This window comes from Numida meleagris, chromosome 3 (assembly GCF_002078875.1).
Source record: "Numida meleagris isolate 19003 breed g44 Domestic line chromosome 3, NumMel1.0, whole genome shotgun sequence".
In the NCBI taxonomy this organism is placed as follows: Eukaryota; Metazoa; Chordata; class Aves; order Galliformes; family Numididae; genus Numida; species Numida meleagris.
The window spans coordinates 52,843,536-52,864,332 of record NC_034411.1 but is presented as its reverse complement, the minus strand read 5'-3'; the positions used below and the strand labels follow the sequence as shown (position 1 = coordinate 52,864,332).

Genomic DNA, 20,797 nt, shown 5'->3' with positions numbered 1-20,797 from the left:
GGCTCTGCTCCAATGTAACCATGCCCCTGGTGACAGGGAAGTGCTTTTGCCTGGGGTGCCTCTCTCTTTGCCAGTCTGCAGTCATTGCCTTCTATGTTTCACAATCTTGTCTCACAGTTCCACATTCTACTGCTTCATTCTTCTACAGCATCTCCTGAGAATGAAAGAGGACCTGAGGAGCACCAACTCCTCCACCAGGAGGAAACAGGAAACCCAACATCCTGAGGGTGCTCCACACATGGCCATCCAGCCAAGGAAGACCTTGCATCACCCGCCTCCAATTTGCCCCAGCAAAAATAACTTAGAGCAGCTTTTCTCTCTACACTAATGCACTGTGGAGTTGCACCTAGTGCTACAGGGGGGCACACAGGGGGACAACCTGGCAAATGGAACTGGGCATGCAAAACAGTGGCCAAAGAGTTGGTTCCCCCTGCTTACAGGGGGCCTCAGCTGCTGCTTCCATTCCATGGCCTTGGTGACAGGGAGGTGTTATTACCCAGTGTGTGTCTCTCTTTGCCTCTTCTCAGTTATCCTCTCCTCTTCTTGAGGATTTGTCTTCCAGGCTCCCACAAATTCATCTTTTCTCTTTCCTCAGTTCCCTGTTATGTAACACTAACAAGTTAAAGTGAGATTGCTAATTTCCAACATCCAGTGTCACAGAGAGTCTTCAAGCTGTAGCTGCTATTTTACTTGGAATGGTTTTTCTCTTAGTGTCCTACATTTTCTTCTGTTCTATTGTCATGGTTTTATGATTTTCGGTTATTGGTACTCCACATCATAACATCATGTAGTGAATGTACCTGGTTCTCAGAAGAGAAGGACTACTACATTCCCCAAGGTACTTTGCTCCCCTGTTACCATTTTCCAGCCGGAGGGAAAAGATAAAAGCTCGCAGTATAAAAACTTGCAGATCACGAGACCTCGTCCCTTTTTCCGCCGTCTCTCGTCTTGGCAGCATCTCGCTCTCCAGCCGTCTTATCGTTGGTAGTAGAGTAAGGCCTACCTTGATTTTGGGACATTCTCTTTCTCTGTATTGGATTTATCAGCTTAAATTGTAATTATATTGTATTATAGTGTGTTGTTTTGCATTCCGATATCTTATTTAGTAAATTAGTTTGTTTCTCCTCGGATTGTTACCGCTGTTCTTTGCTCTCAGGGCCATCTCCTTACCCTTTTCCCTTTTCCCGGGGCGTGGGCCCGTGGGTCCCCCCCGTCCCCTTTGTCACGGAACCAGGCCGAACGCCCGTAAACCGTTGACATTTTTTGGTGGAGAATGCAAAGGGCAAAACTGAGGCAAAATTAAGGCAAAATTAAGGGCAAAATTCTGCTTTTTTAGCTTTTAGAACGAAGCTAAGGTTGCTTTTTAGCTCTTAGGACGAATCTTTCTCTGCTTCTGAGAGCTTCGTTATCAAAACTGCAGGTGCTGTAACTGCAAACATGACCTTGGAAAGTCCAGGCGGACTGCCAATACTCTGGGATATTTTGTAAACTTATTGTACACTTTTTGTAAACTTTTTTTTCTGGCTGCTGCTAGCCTGTCTTTGTGAAGAGAAAAAAAGAAAGATTTCTCTTTTAAAACTGCCCTTTAAGGCAGTGCATTCCATCATTATTTCTTTTTTAATGCTCAGAACATACTGGGCCTTTATTAAGCTCACCACGCTGCTCTATGGAGCTTTCTGTATATGTAAGCAATTGAAAACATTGATGGAAATGCCTTGGTATCTGTATACATTGTATACAATGTGGCATACAGCTCCGGAGGAAGCTGCTAATATGACAGAACTTGTGATTTTAAAACCATCTTCCAGTCTCTCCTTTGAATCCTTGATGCATTTTTTGAATGCTCTTTTGACCATGTTGTCAATCTCCTTGAAAGCACTACTCATCATTCTAGTCATTTCACTCAGTATCTATATTTTGAGGAAGCCTTCTCCAAAGCCAGAGGATACTGAGTGGCAGGGAGTGTGGAGAGGCTTGGGAGAGACCTTAGAGAGATGGGCATCTCCGGTGTCATGAAACTTTACTCCTGAACACCTGGAAGATCCTGAGAGCCTAAGCGAATATTTGAGACAGGGATGTGATAGCTCTGGTGAATCTGAGGAGGAACAGATCATTTGGGGCCTAGCTCATGCTTATCGGGCCTTATTCAATACTATCCCAAGAGGGAGAAACAGTTTGAAAATAAAATACAGAGTCTCCAAACTGAAATACAGAGTCTCCAAACAGAGAGGGAGAAACAGTTTGAAAATGAGAGACAGAGTTTCCAAACCAAAATACAGGGTCTCCAAACCAAAATAGATTGTTTCCAAGCTGAGAGAGAGAGTTTCTGAAATGAAAGAGAGTTTCCAAAAGGAAAGGGAGAGTTTCCATCAGCAAGTACTGAATAAGTGAGAGAGTCTCCAAGCCGACATGCAGAGTTTCGAGGAGTGGGTCCGAGCTGAAAGTGGAAATCTCCTAACCAGAGAAAGGAATCTCTGAATCTGCCAAGAGTGTCTCCAAGCTGAGAAAGAAATTCTCCAAGCTGAAAAGGAAGATCTCCGAGCTGAAAGAAATAATCTCTGATCTCAGGAAAACGTCTTCCAATCGGAATGGTATACCTTCCAAAATGAGCGGGACACTCTGCAATCCAAGCTCGACTGTCTCCAATCCAAGCTGGACACTCTGCAATCCAAACTCGACTGTCTCCAATCTGAGTGAGACACTTTCCAAAATGAGCGGGACATTCTGTAATCCGAGGGAGACACCTTCCAAAATGAGCGGGACACTCTACAATCCAAGCTTAACAGTCTCCAAACAGAATGAGACAACCTTCAAACTCAGCAAGACTCTCTCCAATCCAAACTACACAGTCTTCAATCTGAATGAGACGCCCTCCAATCCAACTTTCACACCGCAACAGAAAAGTTGGTCCAAGCCGAGCTTGAGAGACAGAGCATGGAATACAACCAGCCTGATCAAACACAGGAGGCACCACAACTGAATTCAGTTGTCCCTGTAAGAGGACGGAAGGTGAAACGAATATCGCTTCCTCCGGAACAGGAGACAGCAAAGCGAGAAGGTCCAGGGGAGCCACCCCAAAGTCCAGGGGACGGGCCCTCAACAAGAACCCGGTCACCAACGCCCACCAGGGCAACAACAACTGAAAGAGACATTGAAACCCTTACTACTCGTCCTCTGAAAATGACTGAACTTTGAGTCTTGAGAAAAGACTTTACACGGCACCCAGGTGAATGCATTGTCACCTGGCTACTTCGATGCTGGGACAGTGGAGCCAACAGTGCACTGCTAGACAGTACAGAAGCCCACCAGCTGGGAAGTACTGCCAGAGACTCAGCAATTGACAGAGATATCAGTAGATGCCAGGATGAGTCCTTCACCAGCAGATGCTATTAGCTGTGAAGGAAAAATACCCTTTCAAAAATGATCTGATGCCTGAGGCAAAGAAATGGACTGCTATGGAAAAAGGCTTCCATTATTTGAGAAAATGCGCTGTGGTGGAAATGTTACATGACCCTGGGTTCATTCCTGATGATCCAAACCAGGAGCATGATCCTGAGAGAGTCAGGTGTACACCAGACATGTGGCGTACATTCACAAGAACTGCACCAGAAAAGTACGCCGGTACATTAGCAGCCATGTATGGCAGAGGGGAAAGAAGACCCCCTATGGGTGAACTGATTTCCAGGCTCCATGACTTTGAGATACATTTAACCCCTCTGCAAGTTTATGCTTCAGCCACTGTAAAGGTAACTGAAAGACTGGATAGACTTGAGAGTGATCACGATGATATAATAGAGGAACTGACTTCTTTGCCTCATGCCGATAAACCTGATGACAATCAGGATTGTTGAGACACCCTACAGGAGAGGCTGAGCAACTTGTCCTCCCAACTCGCATCATCCAACATCTCAGCTATTAGAAGAAGAAAACATCTTCCTGCTCGACCAAGTGACAACAGTAAGACTATGTCACGCGTTGCATTGTGGCGTTTCCTACGTGACCATGGAGAAGACATGAAGAAGTGGCACAAAAAACCCACTCCTGCACTACAAGCATGGGCAACAGAACTGTTAGCCAAATCAATCACCAAGGCGAAATCCTCCGCTGGGGGACGTGGCAAAAGCCGTAAGGGCCCTGATCAGAAGAACAAGGGAGGTAACAAGTAGAGGGGCCCTGCCCCCAGCCAGAGGGGGGAAAGGGATAATAGAGTGTATTGGACTGTGTGGATTCGATGGCCTGGCACATCAGAACCACAGCAATATGAGGCACTGGTGGACACTGGTGCACAGTGCACTCTAATGCCCTCGAGTCACCAAGGGACAGACTCAGTTTACATTTCTGGGGTGACTGGGGGTTCCCAAGAGTTGACTGTGTTGGAGGCCGAAATAAGCCTCACTGGTAAAGACTGGCAAAAACATCCTATTGTAACTGGTCCAGGGGCTCTGTGTACACTCGGCATTGATTACCTCAGGAGGGGACGTTTCAAGGATCCCAAAGGGTATCGAGGGGCCTTTGGAATAGCTGCTGTAGACACAGAGCTACTTCCCTCCACTTACCTTCTCTACCGCTTCTCTACCGCTACAGCACTACTCCAGTGCTTCTCCCCTTTCACATCAAAATTCCTCTCTTAGGGTGTACAAAGAGTGTTTCACCACCATTCCCACTACTCTCTTGTGAGATGTATAGATAGAATCCTAGTAGATCATCCCTCCAAAAGGGGCGGACCTTTCCTGTACTGCTGCTGTTTGCCATCCCCATGCTCTCATATTATTTCAGGCCAGGCAAATGGCATGCTTCCACCCCATCAGTCCCACACAGTGAGATTCTTAGGTCTCCTTGTCCTGTCCTTCCTGTACCAGGAACAATGAATGGGCAACATCTTCCTCACTCACTTCAGCCTGGGGACCCCATGTGGCTGACACCCCCCCTGATTCTTGTCACACTTTTTGGTGTGTGTTTGTTTTGACAGTCACAGAAATGTTAGGTGTTCCTTTCAAGGCAGTAGATGTTCACAAACATAATTTAAAATGTTTTGTTAATGAATTCTTCACAGTGACTCCTTACCTCTCTGACTCTACAGGGAAAAATCCCTTCTGAACTTGGAAATAATGTTATTGTGAGGGGAAAAAAAGCTGATGCCTGGTAGCCCCGTCTCATCTATTCTCACAGGCTCCTGTTGTGTCACCTGGTTCAAGACTCAGCAGACAGTGATATCCCACTGTAGCTCTGTATTCCCCGAATTTAATCTGCAGTTTTTTCACTTTTTTGACCACACCCTGGTCAAGGCCACAGCAGTGCCTGAGCTGCTCCACCAGGTAACAGCACACAGCTGGGATCTGAGTGCAGCTGCACCTCTTTCACCTGTTTTTAGCCTGACTGATTCATTTCACACACAAAAAAATGTTATGAAAATGAGTATTTTTAACTATCTCTTTCTCAAGTGAAGTACCAATAATATTTGAAGTTTTATAGGAGCAATTGAGAGAGAATTTTTGTAGCTGTGAAGTAAGGAGTAGATCCCCCAGGTGACATCTGCACCTGCTGTGTTGTTCCTGGGGCTGTGGCATGTTGTACCAACACACCTGCTATGGAAAACCTCCATAGGTTTGTTCTGTGTATTTGATTATTTATACAATTTCTCACCAGCTTTTGACAAAGGCGTTGTTCCAATTGTCCTTCCCGACTGTATCTTGCATGTGTATTAATCCAAGCTTCTCACAGAGAGGAGTCTTGCACCTGCAGAACCTACTCAGCTGTAGTGGAAGGCATAGGGCTGCATCTGACTGGTGAGCTTCAACATCTGACATCACACACTAACAGCTCCATTTATTAACGTAAATTAATCTTAATTAGTAGAAGACAGTAGATTTTCACTACAGGCTAGTAGGTACTAAGGCTGAATACAGCACAAGCTGTAAAAATGAAATGATCCTAATGTATGTGGCACAGCCCACTGCTGATACCGTGCTCTGCTCTAAAGATTTTGGTGCCTTGATTATGTAAATAGGGGAGATTTTTCCATCCTCAAAACTTTACCAAACAATAAATCACCACATCTCAAATAAACAGAAAAGAATTTTCAGCCTTATCATATAATTACAGTTTTATCACTTTTGTTATCTGAGCAGGGTAGAGGACATCAGGCTCAAGGGATTATTCCCTATTGGTTGTGATTTAAATTGGTTGACATTAGTTAGCCTTCTGGGAGGCTGCAAAAAACTGGCTCTAGCTGTCGGAAATTGGATTCAGCTTCTTTACAAACACGATTTCCACTTGCCTGGTGCTCTGCTCTCTGCCTGACTCAGGCACCTTAAAGGTTTGACTCAAAGCATCTTGAAGTAGTGTCTTAATTTCAACTGGGACAGAGTTGTTTTTCTTCATAGTGTCTGGTATGATGTCTGGTATGTCTTGGTTTTGGGAGAAAAACAAGGTTGATATCACATCAGTGTTTCTAGTTGTTGCTGAGTAGTTCTGTACAGAGTCAAGGATGTTTTAGTTTTCTTGTGCTGTCCTGCCAGCAAGGGGCCTGGGAGGTACAAAATGCTGGGAGGTGACAGGACCAGGACCTAAACTGGCCAAAGTTTATTGAGATATTCCATTATATATGACCTCATGTGGAAGGAAAGACTGAAAAGGGGTAGAGTTCATCAGACAGGATGCCTCTGCTTGGGGACTACCTGGGGGTTGGTCAGTGGGTGATGAGCAATTACTTTTGCATCGCTTGTTACATATATACATATATATAAAATTGTCGCTACTACTACCCTTTTTTCCTCTTCCTTTTTTCTATCTTAGTAAATAGTTTTTATCTCAACCCATGAGTTCTACTGTTTTTTTTTTATTTTTATTCTCTCCCCCATCCCACTGGGAAGAGGCAAGTGAGCAAATGACTGTATGGTGCTTAGCTACCTGCTGGTTTAAACAATAACCGTTAGTTTTTAGGATTTAATCCTTTTTGGTTATTATTATTATATTGGCTATTGTCTGTTCTACTCCACATTTCTTACGTATAAGAGGAAAAAAGGAACTATAAAATCATACATACATTGTATATATATGTTTATAATAAATCAGTTATTATAAATAAAATAAATTACTGTATATTATGATACATATTTTTCATTTTTTCTCCTTTTACAATCTGTGTCATTTATAAGTTTTTAACCAACACTCTTCCTCACAATTGTTGAACTATTGCTTTTTGATCTTAATTCATTCTTTTTAAAACTTCTCTTTAAAACGTCTTTTTAATACTTCTTTCATAATTATCTTATAATTTCTTACAGGTCACAGATTTCTTCTTTAAAAATGTACAGTATCTTTCAGAAGCTCTTGAACAGTAAAATGTGATCATATCAAAGCACTAGTACTACTAAGCTGTTGATTTTTTCCTGAGGGATACCCTTTTACCCGAAAATGGTTTTCCTGATGCAAAACCCCAACAGACATTCTAGCAGTTACAAACAGGGAAAGATACTTTCCAGATCTTCTAAGTATATGTGCATAATTATAATTTTAAACAACAGAAAAGCTGGCACTGTTATTTTGGACTGAGACTTCCAAAGAACAAAGAACTTGTTTAATGACGTGACTCAGGATGTGATTAACTATTTGCACTCTGGCTTCAGTTACGTACTGTATCAAATGATAAAGATGTAAGTGCAAGGGCTCAGCAACTGTAATCTTTATATAAAATCTAAATGGTTGAATATTTTTTCCAAGCATTAATAAGTCCAAGGAGAACAAAAAAAGTAAAACAATGAAGAATGGCACTGATAAGCTGAATTTATAAATAAAATTTTGGATTTGTAAAACTATTTTTATCCTTTGCCATTGCTGTGTTAACTGAGAAACAAAAGGGAGAAGAATAACACAGTCTTGCCTCTAAAGTATATTTTAGAAGGTGATCTGGGGTACATATTCTCAAGATGGACAGCTGGTTTTGTTTTGAGATGAGCCATTGAGTAATTGTTTTACATTCTGTTTGTTTCCTGATTTCTTTATATGAAGATAGAATAGAATGTATAATCTTGTTGGCTCTTTAGGAAAAAGTAATCAAGCTGTAACATTCAGATAATTTTCTGTACAGAGTTGATGGATCAGTAGATAAAGCTTCAATTACAGTCACAGAACTGTAATTGTATAGGGATTGTTCACTATGACCAGAAAAATAAAATAGACTAATGAATGCAAAAACTAAGTCATCTCTGAAATTATACACACACATTAATTAAAGCCAGAATGCATCTTCTATTTCATTATAGCTGCTAAAATGCTTTTCAAGGGCTGGACTAGACAGAGTACTTATACATGTTTTGAAGAGGTACAACCTAGAGGAAGGAAGCTGTCAACCGTTTACGGGCGTTTGGCCTGGTTCCGTGACAAAGGGGACGGGGGACCCATGGACCCACGCCCCAGGAAAGGGAAAAGGGAAAAAAAGGGTAAGGAGATGGTCCTGAGAGCAACAACAGCAGCAACAATCTGAGGAGAAACGAACTAATCTACTAAATAAGATATCAGAATGCAAAACAACACACTATAATACAATATAATTACAATTTAAGCTAATAAATCCAATACAATGAGAGAGAATGTCCAAAAATCAAGGTAGGTCTTACTCTAATACTGACGATAAGACAGCTGGGGAGCAAGATGCTGCCAGGACGAGAGACGGCGGAAAGAAGAGAAGTCTCGTGATACACAAGTTTTTATCTTTCCCTCTAACCGGAAAATGGTAACAGGGGAGGAAAGTCCCCTGGGGAATGTAGTAGTCCTTCTCTTCTGAGAACCAGGTACATACACTACATGATGTTATGGTGTGGAGTACCAATAACTGAAAATCATAAAACCATGACAGAAGCTAACAGGCCTATACCCTGAGTTTTATCTGCTTATCATTTGACACAGGAATTTTAGTAATATCAACATGATTTACAGTAGTAACTAAATTACTTTGTAGTCTTCAAGAAAGTTTTTACTTAGCTCAAGCTTTAGCATTTACTTTAAAAGATTCAAGTATGAGAAACTGTAGAAGTTGGCAATCTGATTAAAAACCGTAAAAAAAAAAAAAAGTGAATATGGTGACATCATTAGATAAAATTCCTCAGCACAAATTTGGTGAAATAATTATAAGCATTCATTCTGAGTTGCATCATATAAATCAGATCCCAAAACTTGCGCCACGACAGGACAGATAAAAATTACCTGACAATTAGCAATGGTATTTCCATTTAGTAGTCTTCATGTTTTGGCAGTATTTTGATTTAGTAAAAAAAAGTAAATTAATAAGATGAATTAAAGATGGTAGGTGCCAAGTGATAATTTCTGCCCACCAAGGAGAGCACCTTTAATAATATCTCTTTGTCAATACCATGTTAGCTTTATAGTCACTGCCAATAAATGAGCTGGGTGATCACTTTGTCTTCCTACCCAGACTGGAGTTACATCTTACTATCTGAATAGAAAGTGAAGTAAGACCACAACCCACATAAAGCACCTAGCTACTCTTTGTACATTTTAACACAGCAATCAATAGGTGTTACAAGTCTTCAAGTTTTGTGCTCTTTCAGTAAAAGTAACTTCTTTCTGCATGGTTCTCAGTCCAGATATGTTTACTTATATCTTAAGACAATGAACATAATGGGCCTTATAAACATATCATTTCCATTCTTTTTGTTGGATCCAAAATTTATGAAGTTCCACTGGGAAGTACAATATTTGCACTTTTTCTTCCTTCCTTCCGTCTTTCCTTCCGTCCTTCTGTATTTCTGTCCTTCCTTCCAGTTTTCCTGCAGGCAGTGTTCCACCAGTATTCATTAAAATCAGCCAGAATTATTGGGGCTTTGCTTTAGGAACTCTGACCCTACCTTCTGTGTGAACAGAAAGCAAAGAATTCTTGGGGAAAAAAAAAAAAAAGAAAGATTATTTTCCTTCTGTAATAGATCTACCATGGAGAAATAGGTTTATCTCCATCCATGTGAATGTTCAAATGCTATGGTAGATAAGTCATATAGAACTTGATTTTGAAATGAATATTGTTTTTGCTGTCAACCAATCTGAAAAATACTATGCTTCTTCAGTTGCTACTGAATTGCACCTGAGTTGTGCTCTGGATAGACTGGTCTGGTGCAAGAAATTTTCAGATGCATCAGACCATTTTCACTTGGCCATCCAAAATGACAGTAATCTTTTGAAATACATTCAGATGGATCTCATACCAAGAAAATGATTAAATTATTCCTCTGCCACAATCGAATACTATAGCAGTAAGTGTCATAGAAAACCTCATGTAAATATTAATTCTGTATTGAGGTGATAAATTAAGTGGTGTGCGGTATTCAAAGCATGGTGCCAAACCCTGAACAAGAGAATGGAATGAAATGCTTAACTGTTGCTCCTTTGCTGAGAATAAGCCTTCCTGGGCAATGAACAAAGCTGGGAATCAGTCAGAAATAGTGTATTTAAAAGACATTTCCAAAAGGAGGATGTATATCCTAAATTAAAGGTTATCAGCATTAATTTTGGTATTTCCTAAGTTTGGAGATCTTGGCATTTAACCTTAATGATTTTCAGTGTATTTTTAGATGCATTCTTATAAATTTAATCTTAAAAGCTCCCAATCAAGAGTGAGATCCTATTGCACTAGACTACAGAAAGAGTAAGAGAAAATGACTGCCCTTAAGTAGTTATTTGTATAAATATGTGCAGTTTTTTTAGAGAGCTTTGGATGTTTGTTGTTGTTCAGAATAGGGACAATAGGCTTTTTTCTCTTGCTAACTCTTTCGAATTGAGAAGGAGATGAGAGCAGCCAAGTGTCTCCACCAAAACAGCTTTCTAAAGAATTAGTTTACCATAGGGTTCTTAGCCAGAGGTCAGGGAGTTGCAGCCATTCTGCCCTTCTCATGTTTCTGAAAGGGAAGCAAGTCTCCTCTAAACCCTAGATAGACAGGGCAGGCTCCTGGAAATGGAAGAGAGCGTTCTACTATAGAAAATACTATCATTTCCTGAGCTATAAACAATTGAATCACATACGTGTTGTAGCAGACTTTTGAACGTTGCTAGAGAAAATATTTTCTGTAAGATTCGGAAATCTCCACCTAGCCTTTACAGACAGCGCCTAACCCAGAATTTTGTGCACACAAACTGAGCAGTCTTATTCTTGCTGATTGATTTTCAAATTGATATTGACTTTCCAATTCACATTCACCTCACTGAGTGCCTTTCATTCATCCATCATACTTCTAGCATGCTCATCACTGTAGCCCATCAAGGCTGTACATAAATCATGTGATACATAATCATATGCCAGATACATATGCAGATGGTTATTTTCTTTGCCAGTTGCAATAATCTAGTGGCTTTCAAAACCACAAGCATTATAATACCTTCCTTTCTCTTGGTACTTTGCTTCATAATCGACTCATTCTGATCCATTTGTTTATCTTAACCTTCATTTACAAAAAAAAAAAAAACCAACAAAAAGCACTTCCAATGACAAAGAGCGAATGGGCATTAGTAAAGTCTGCATGAAATCCAAAGCAAGGAATTTCATCCTGGTGAAAACATCATGTGTTACTGTACTGTAGTTTCATATACTGCAGAGCATCTTGACTGAATTCATTAAGATTAACATCAGTTGAAAAAGAAAAAACAAGAAAACACATACAATCCAGTCTTCCATTTCCTAGAATATATTCTGAAAGAGTGAAATAAAACTGTCAGTAGGATCATACAACATTACAGCCATATTTGTGGTAAGTTATTATAAATCTAATTTCAAGAAGAAAACATAAAGGATACATCTGAAACCACTATGATTGACTTGAATCATGAGAAGTATTTCAAATTAGTTACTTAAAAATGTAATTCAGTATTTCCTATTGTGGGAAGTATTTTTCTGGACATATTTATTTGTTTGTTTATGAATTAAAATAACTGACTAATTTGATAAAGATATTAAAAACGTTTTCTTTATCCTCAACATAATAGGTACCCATGAATATTTGGATTCTTATCTGTACATTTTAATGAAGAAAGTTTTATATTTTAATATTAAGAGCTATTTCTCCTACAATATTTTATTTTTCTTTTGAATAAAAGACACTCATGGAACAGTGGTTGACTTTTCACATCTTCAACAGAATTGTTACAACAAATTGTTGCTGCCAGAAATTTCAATCAGCATATGTTTAAAGTCTCTTTTTCTGAGCCAGCAAGTACTTCTACTACCATGGAATTTAATGAACATCTAATGAAAATTTGAGAAAAGCAAGCTCACTTCTTACAAACTGTGACAAAGGTCTAACAGTGAGAAAGAAAATGTTTGGTCTTTCAGTTTTTAGCTCATATTGGTCACTTCCCCTAATCCTTACAAACTAAACACATCTGAAAACTAAAGTAAGCAGTACCAGTGACATCATATAATGTAATTATAATCACTAAATAACAATCATGTCACTTTGAAGAAAAAAAGCTTGTCAAAGTATGTTTAAATGTAAATTTGATGTCTCTGTGTCTGCACATACTATACTACACTATAGAAAATGCCTCCCCCAACAAACAAGTAAGCAAACAAACAAAACCAACACAATAAAATTCAGGAAGAAATATAGGACAGAAAGCAACATATTTACATAATTATTTTCCTTGCTAGTTACAGGAAAAATTTCCTTGTTATTTATGAAATACTAAGAAATGTCTAAAATATCTGTCTTGAAATTGATTCAGCACTATCATAAAATTCAAGCCCAAAAGTCATATGATGTGTTAACTGTATCAATTTTGTAATGAAAAATAGCTAAACTTTTTGCCATTGGGTAAGAATTCTGCAACCCCATGACAGACAATTTCAGTAAATCGATAGAGTTTTTATTGTCCATCACGGACAGAAATACCAACGCATTTTTTGTTTCACTTAAAGTTTTTACAAGTAACAGGCCCTCTCTTGAGTGAATGCCTGGAGGATACTGGCTGAATAGGTCCTGGAGGAAATAAGCTGTTGTCCCATTACCAACTGCTAAGGTAACAAAAGATCACAGCTCTTGTTTTTGTTTTGTCTTTCACCAGGACCTGAAAGTGGGGGAAAGTGGATGTCACAGTGGAAGAGGAGGACCTGAGGAGTGCTAGTCTTTCTCCTTGGAATTGTTCTTATTGCCCATCACCAACAGGAATGAATGAGAATCACTTCTAATCCAGCTCTTCTTTCTCATTTCTGTAGCAACATCAATCCTGATTTGGATTTTCATCCTGGAGTGGCAAAATTCAAGTTCTCCTACTTTTCTGACAAATTTTATCACATGGCTGAGATAGAATCAGATGCTCCTGGAAGTGAAGAGCTGAAAGTCTTGGCTTTCTTTTTCTTTAGAGCTATTTCTGCTAGGAGAGCCCTAGCTAGCCTTATGTTCAGCAGCCCTATCTCTCCATACCTATTTCAAAGTGTGTAATTCCTCTTGTAAAGGGAGCATAGAAACTTTCTAGTCTTGGGTTGTACTTGAATTTAGATGTCTTCATCCTCTAGTAAACATAACATATACTGACTAATATCAAAATACACTGATGTATTTTCTTAAGGCATCCATATTTATTTGTACATACTGAAAGAAAAGCTTTCATTCAGCTGCATCAGTCCTACTGGGCTTTAACCACTGGGACTTTTCTGAGGACATACTTATGTTTCTTCAAGATCAGGACTCAGATCTTCAGGAAATGACTGAAATTGTTACACAGATGACATGGGAAATTTTTTAAGTTATTATATTTTCTGTTACAAATTCAAGAATTGTTATTTCCTTCTACGTACTGTTTTTATATGTGACACTGTCCTTACAGTTGGTGGACACTGTTTTGATGATTTTGTTGAAGAAGTTAAGTATGTGTATCGTCTAATACTTTGTATTCTTGTAGATAATGAATTTATGCCTATTCAGTTTCCATTTCTGGAATCATACTGACAAATGTTTGATTAGATTTGACAGAGGAAAATGAATTATACTTGACATAAAGTGTCAATATAATACTGTCAATAATTTTATGTATAGCTGAGCAGATAATTTACCTGTTTTCAACTATATCCGTTTATTTCCTGTTTATGATTATAAATAAATTTCAGATGCTTATCCTCCTTTCCCCTCCTCTCCCCTTCTTTCTTCTCTCCTCTTCCACTCCCTTCCCCTTCCTTCCCCTTGCCTCTCCTTCCCTTTTCTCGTCTCTCGTTGTCTCTCCTCACCTCTTGCTTTGCTCCACCTTGCATTGCATCTCTTTTCTCTGTTCTCACCTTTGCTGACAAACCCTGGAGAGTTTTTGAAATACAGAATTTAACAACACCAAAAACTTGTATTTCCCAATATAGTGAGAAAAAAAATAAATTTTTATTATTGCATATTCAGCATTTAATGAAAAAAAGGAAGAAACTACAGTTTAACTAAAAAGTGTTCACAGCATCTATAAAAATCCTACTTAAATGGACAAAAATGTTTGTATTGTATGTGAGTGCTCATAGGTATCTTCAGCAGAGTGTTAGATACCTATATTATGGCAACACACAAATGTGAATCAATTTTAAGGTAGTACAATATTATTAATAGACAAACACTACTTTTCTATTTATGGTTAAATTATAGAATGAGAGATTAGATGTAACTGCCCAGTACTTCACCCATCGAAACAAACTGTTAATGACAATGCATTTGTCAAGAGTTTTCGTCCAGCATTAATAAGTAATGAGTATGCGGAACGGAAACTTTAAGTACATTGCATTTCTCTGAAATTTCCAAGCTTAATGCAGTAACAGCACCTCATAACTTGTTTTATTGGGACAGAAAAATTAAATCAATTGGTAAATAGGCATGACACTATGTTCTGATCAGTTTCAAGTTGAGGAACTTTGAATAAACAACAAACGATTCTGGAGAAAAGGAGAAAAATTAACCTTTCTTAAGGACACAGTTCTCACTGTCCGAAAAACTGTCAGTGACTTTATCTCCAGTATGGATGGCTGCATCTGTTATGGTTTAGCAGCTTGAAAAAAGATCCTAAGGGTTGGATTTCTGGATGCAAACATTTAAAATCTTCCATTCTTTTTACTCTGACACACAATAAGTCTTTAGTTATTTCTTTTCACTTCTTTTTTTTTCTTTTTTTTTTCAAGTTTTTGCTTTTGTTTAGATTTGTACTTTCTCAGACGTGATACAAAAATTTTTATATGCAGAATTGCAACAAAGACAGTGGGAGCTGTCAACTTAACCAAAGGCCTCTAAGTCTTAAGTATTTGAGTGTGTCTTCAAGCGATTCCATACAGTGTGGAAGAAAATTCCCTGAACCTAAGCAATATTTAAATTACTGCAAAAAAGCATTAGGAAAAGCAAGGTTGTTCTTTTGGCTTTATACAGAACATAATTATCCCAGGTAAGAAGACTGGCTGTTCTCTTGGGATCAAGTTTGAACTTTCACTTTCTTTGGCAAAGGGAGCTCATGTATAATGAACGCTGATATCATTAAATGAAACACTGATTCCCTCTTCAGTGTGATTTCAGAAACGCACTGAAAAAAAAAAGAGAAAAAAATGAGAAAAAAAAATGAGAAAATCAAGAAATCAACTTCCCTAGGCTTCAAAGGAAGTTGTGAATGGAAAAGCAATGGTGCTTCTACTAGTATTAGCAAATGTAATGTATGTTGTCACCATGTAGGAATAGCAATTTGACAAAATGAAAATTTTTTCACTGGAAAAGCAAAAATTCCTATATAATAGTCTGGAGAAATGGGATCTATTGCGCATGCACTGCAAAGATAGACAGTTATTCTGCAGTAAATCTGATATGCTCTTGCAATAAAAAATAAAATAAAATCATTGAAGTGTGCAGTTGATTTGAGTTTCTGTGAAAAACAAACAAATGCCTACATTGTGTTTGTTGGACAAATATTCCAAGACATCAGAGAAAAATGTGAACCTGATTACTCTACAGAATGGTCAGTTTAAATTAATTTAAGTGAATTAAAACCTGTTTTGAATTATACCTTTGGTAGTTTTTAAGTAAGAATTCTTATTTTTCTAATTTTCAAATGATTTTTAGCTGAAAAATCACAGCATAATCATTGAAAATGACTATCATTGAACAAAATATTTCACAATTATTTGTATTTTGTCACAATTTTTTCTTTTTACCTTTCTATTACAACTTAATAAAAAAAAATTCTCAAAGCCTTCTGTTTTCACCAGATAGAAAACAATTTCTTTTTTTTATCTTATATTCAATGACAGCAACAAATCTAAGCTGAAAGCATTCTCAAAAATGTTACACTGCATTCAGGTAAGTGTTGCATTTTCAGACATAATTAGGGCTGAATGCTTAAATATACATTGTTAGCTGAAAACTAAGTAAATCTTTTCAGGTTTTCATGTTAAAATAGTTACTGAATAGAAAACTTTGTGCACTATTCAATTTTGGAAACTAAAATAAGCAAATTCAAAGTCTTTTTATGATGCATCTCTACGTACCTCATACAGTAGTAGTATTATAAATACATGTTACATCTTTTTGTACTGCAGAGAATTATTGTTAATCACACATAATTCAGGTGTTAATTGGTATTTTTCAGTGCTCTATTTGTACAATAAAGGTTTTCATGCACTTAAGTTATTGAAGACATTGAAATATGTTTGGTGATAATCATTAATCAAGAAATGAAAGATGTTACACAAGGAACCACAGCAGAATCACTGTTATCTCAGTAGCAATGAATGTTACCTTCTGTTGGACCAAATGGAATAGTTGGAAAAAAATGGACAGCATTTTGAGTTCTTCTTCAGATTGTCTTTTCTTCAAGTTATATCAATAGATTTAACAAAATCATTAACCCACTTAAACCTCTGTTTTGTCTCTGCTCTTAGACTGCGTGGCTACAAAAACACTTACCGAATGATAACAGAATTGTGAGCCAAGATTCCCCATAATTCCAGTGGTAACACTTATAAATATAATATGAAGCTCAAGATATTAAAAATACAACTATATCAGAAGTTCAGAAAATCAGTTTTATTTAAATGTAAATTAACAAACTCTCCTTTCCTCCATTCTAACAGAATTGCATAGTCCACTGATTTTAATTAAGATGGGAAAACTGTTTTGATAAAAAAAAAGAAATGACCCCAACCTGTGCCCAAACTTAAAATGAAACTACTTTGAAGTGAATAGAAAAAAAAAAAAAAAAGTTAACTTTCCCCCTGTATTTTTAACACTTTGTTCTCTTTCTTCCTTTCCCTGAATAGAGGCATGCATTGTAGCTAAAGAACAGTTTCTGAATGAGAGAACATAGCTGCTTAAAATGCTCTTGTGAAGAGTGGACACAGAGATAATGCTATTCTGCATATGCAGATATGTCAGGATCTGATCACTCAAACAGGAATATAATATTTTCCTTTTTCATGGTATATACTTCATGTCAGAACATGAGTACTTTTTATTAGAAGACTTAAACAGCATATTTCAAAGAAGTATGTAGAATAACAAATTATTTCCTCAAGGGATTCACTGGTACAAAGAGCCCTGGATGTCGGAAATGTGCATAGTTGCATAACTTGTAATTTCAATGGAAATTATTCTCTAAGCATAATATGGAGATATGTGGATCTTGCTTTCCTAGTGCATCTCTGAGCACTGAAATACTAGAAGTACAATTTACCAGGTATTAATTAAAATATAGAAGTTCTACTGCAAATATACACCCCCTACAGCTTGCACTTTTAAGCATTGTAGTCTATGCCACCTGGTAATTGATTTAATAATCCATTTTCATATGATCAAAAAAAAAAAAAAGTATGAGGTGACTACCTACTTTAGCAAATGGCTACAACATCAAACTTAGAGGTTTTGCTAGTGGTAGCTACAGTATAATGCAACTATTGTCCTATATAAATCCATTAAAACATTACTTACTGTGTTAGACCGTTACTATCATTAGTTGTCTCTGCCAAGCCAATATTGTCATCTCAGTTTGAGTTTGTCCTAGAATTAGGAAATCAATTATAACATCCATAGCACCTTCAAATGTAATTGAATGAGTTGTATTTAATTTTCATGTGTAGTGAAAGGCATGGATTATGCTGAGATTCTAATTTTCAGTGGTCTGTTGTCTTTGTATAGAATTTTGCCCTTTGAGTATATCTTGAAAGATATTTTCCAGGGAAATAGGTCTTCTGCACAATAGGAACACAGCTCAGTCCTCTATATCTCTCCAGCACTCAGTGATGTGTATCCAAATCGCTGTAAAACTCATTTTGTACAGCCACTGATGTATTTGCAGTTCTCTACAGCAGCTGCTGACAGATAACCAGTTATTTCACAATGAAACCTATAATAACTGTTTCTTTCCCAGTGAAACTTTGTCAAAACTGGCACCTAGATACTGTGATTGCTGCTGTACAAATAGTTATAACTGATAGAGAAAACTAGCCTAAGCACTAAGCTCTTTCTTTTGTAGAAACCTGTGTACAAACACACAAATGGCTAAAAAGAAATGGTCTGGTACAGAGCAAGTGCTGTGCATTGAAAAGCATCAGCTATATGAAACATTTGAGAGTACTGATATTTTATCTGCACTAATATTTCCTGTACTGATATTTTATCTGCACTAATATTTCCTTTACCTTTGTGTTCTCCACCACTTGTTCCAGTCCTGTTGTACTGGCCAAATTCAGAAGTTATAAGTGTCACCCCAAAATCTACATGTAGTTCTTCCTCTTTCCTGAATGGCTATGGAAGACTACATACAGATATCAGCAATACTTAATCCTATTTCTTTATTTCCAGCTATTTACATTCTTTTCTATTTTCCTTTTTTTTTCTTTTCATTTTTTATCTTTCTTTAATTATTATTTATTTTCCCCAGCCCATTAATTACAGCCTTTTCATAACTTGTTAGTTTGGAGCTTTATCATACAGTTAATGCATGACTTTCTCATCAAGGACAGAGTGTTTGGAAGCTGTCTATGCTATATCCAAAACAATGTTTGTTTCCCCCAGAATACAAGAAACTTTCCCTGTAACTGAGACAACATTCTGCTGCGTTGCACTGATTAATACTGCTGTATTTCAAGGAGTTATTCATCCAAACCACGACACAAGACATAAATTGTACATTTTATCCTCTCTTCACACAGCGTTTTCATCTCAATAATTGTTGATAGGACCATTAGCACTTTGTATTTCTACTAATAACAAGACTGATTATAACAGTGAATATATCAGTCTTAATGTACTGTAAATACTAGATTATAACTGCAGTATTTGAAGATCTGTGGAAGAAGTCTTATAGCATGGCACCAGAGATAATGACAACATGGTGAAATGTTGTTCATATCTCACCGCCTGGCTGGGCTGTATAGGTTTTCATCAAATCTATGTAAGAGCAGGATGTTCAGAAACTGTTTGCACAGGGCTTGTACTGGCTTATTAGCTTACTTTTATGAACATTAATTTCTCATCCATTAAGAGAAAACATTAGTCACCTGTTGTCTATGACAACGTACTAAGGCCTCCCTTCCATCCGCACCTCCGCGTGCAGGGGCATACGGGACACATACACAGTATGTAGCACCGAAATGCCAATTTAATGCTGCACAACAAGGCTACTTATACCCGTACACGCGACCGCCCCATATACCTGTGACCCCCCCTGCTCCTCCCAGGTGCTCGCAGGCACCACCCGCCGTGACTCCCCGATTTCTCCCTTGGTGCTCGCAGGCACCACCCATCCCATTTAATCCTGCATCTCCCCCCTCTTTATATACAAACATAAAACGCCCCTGTAGTGTACCCTACTCAGCCCTGTTACCTCATCAAAACTCCCTTTTTTGGCCCTTCTTCAAGCAGATCTTGACATAAGCGCTGATAATTAGATATCAGCAGGTCAACCTGTACTGTTTTTGAAACGATGTTCTCGATGAGCCGTTGCAGCACCCGAAATATAGTAGATAGTAAGAGCAGTCCTTCTCTGACAAGAAGCAGTATCCGTAGACTTGCAGAAACGAGGGACACCAGCCAAGAGGAAGGAGGTGTTCATGTAGTCCTGATGAATTGAAGAATCGAGGCATGGGGGCACAGTTCTGGACCCATCAGCTCTCCCCCCTCTTTTAAGGCTCGGAGCCACGCCTTCAAGGTTTTATGTGTCCACTCCACGATGGCTTGTCTCAGAGGCAGAGACAAGCAAACTAGGCACTCAGAGCTGCATAGAGAATCATGAGTTCCAGCCAAGATATGCACACTCTCACACACAGGCATCCATTCTATATAGTCCCATAAGTGGGAATCAAAAACTCCCTACACTAGTGCACTATTACTTATTGATCCTTGAAAGGTGGCAAATCACCAGAGAGGGGAGAGAAGAAACACGCCAGCAGTGGATGCAATAGGTAGCGCCAGCAGGGTGTCCCCTGCTTCAAAGTGCAGTCTTCCCCTCCCACCCACCACAGACTCTCTCCTGCTTTTATTCTTCTCAGGGTCTGCAGGGCTTTATTCCACTTGTCCCCGCATCCACGTGGCCAGCGCGAGATACAGAGCCCAAGTGGAACATCTGCTTGCACAGCAAAATAAACTACCGGGGTCAGTCCTCTCTATGAAATAAAACATTTGCAGCTACGGACACAACTATGAATTGCCTTACAACTATCAGAATACTTTGTTCTATCCCAAGATCATTCTTCAGTAAGGGGCAGTTAAACCCCTGATATAGGTGCAAATTGAAGGAAACACTGAGCTTAAAAATCTATAGGGCAATATGCTAGAATTCTATGTTAAAATCACGT

The 20,797-nt window shown here is 38.3% G+C and overlaps 1 long non-coding RNA gene across 1 annotated transcript; it reads left to right on the top strand.

The window, feature by feature from the left end:
* Window positions 4,363-15,641, top strand: LOC110396563. The gene is made up of 2 exons (XR_002437057.1): window positions 4,363-5,786; window positions 13,066-15,641. It is a non-coding gene; the product is annotated as an uncharacterized LOC110396563 (long non-coding RNA).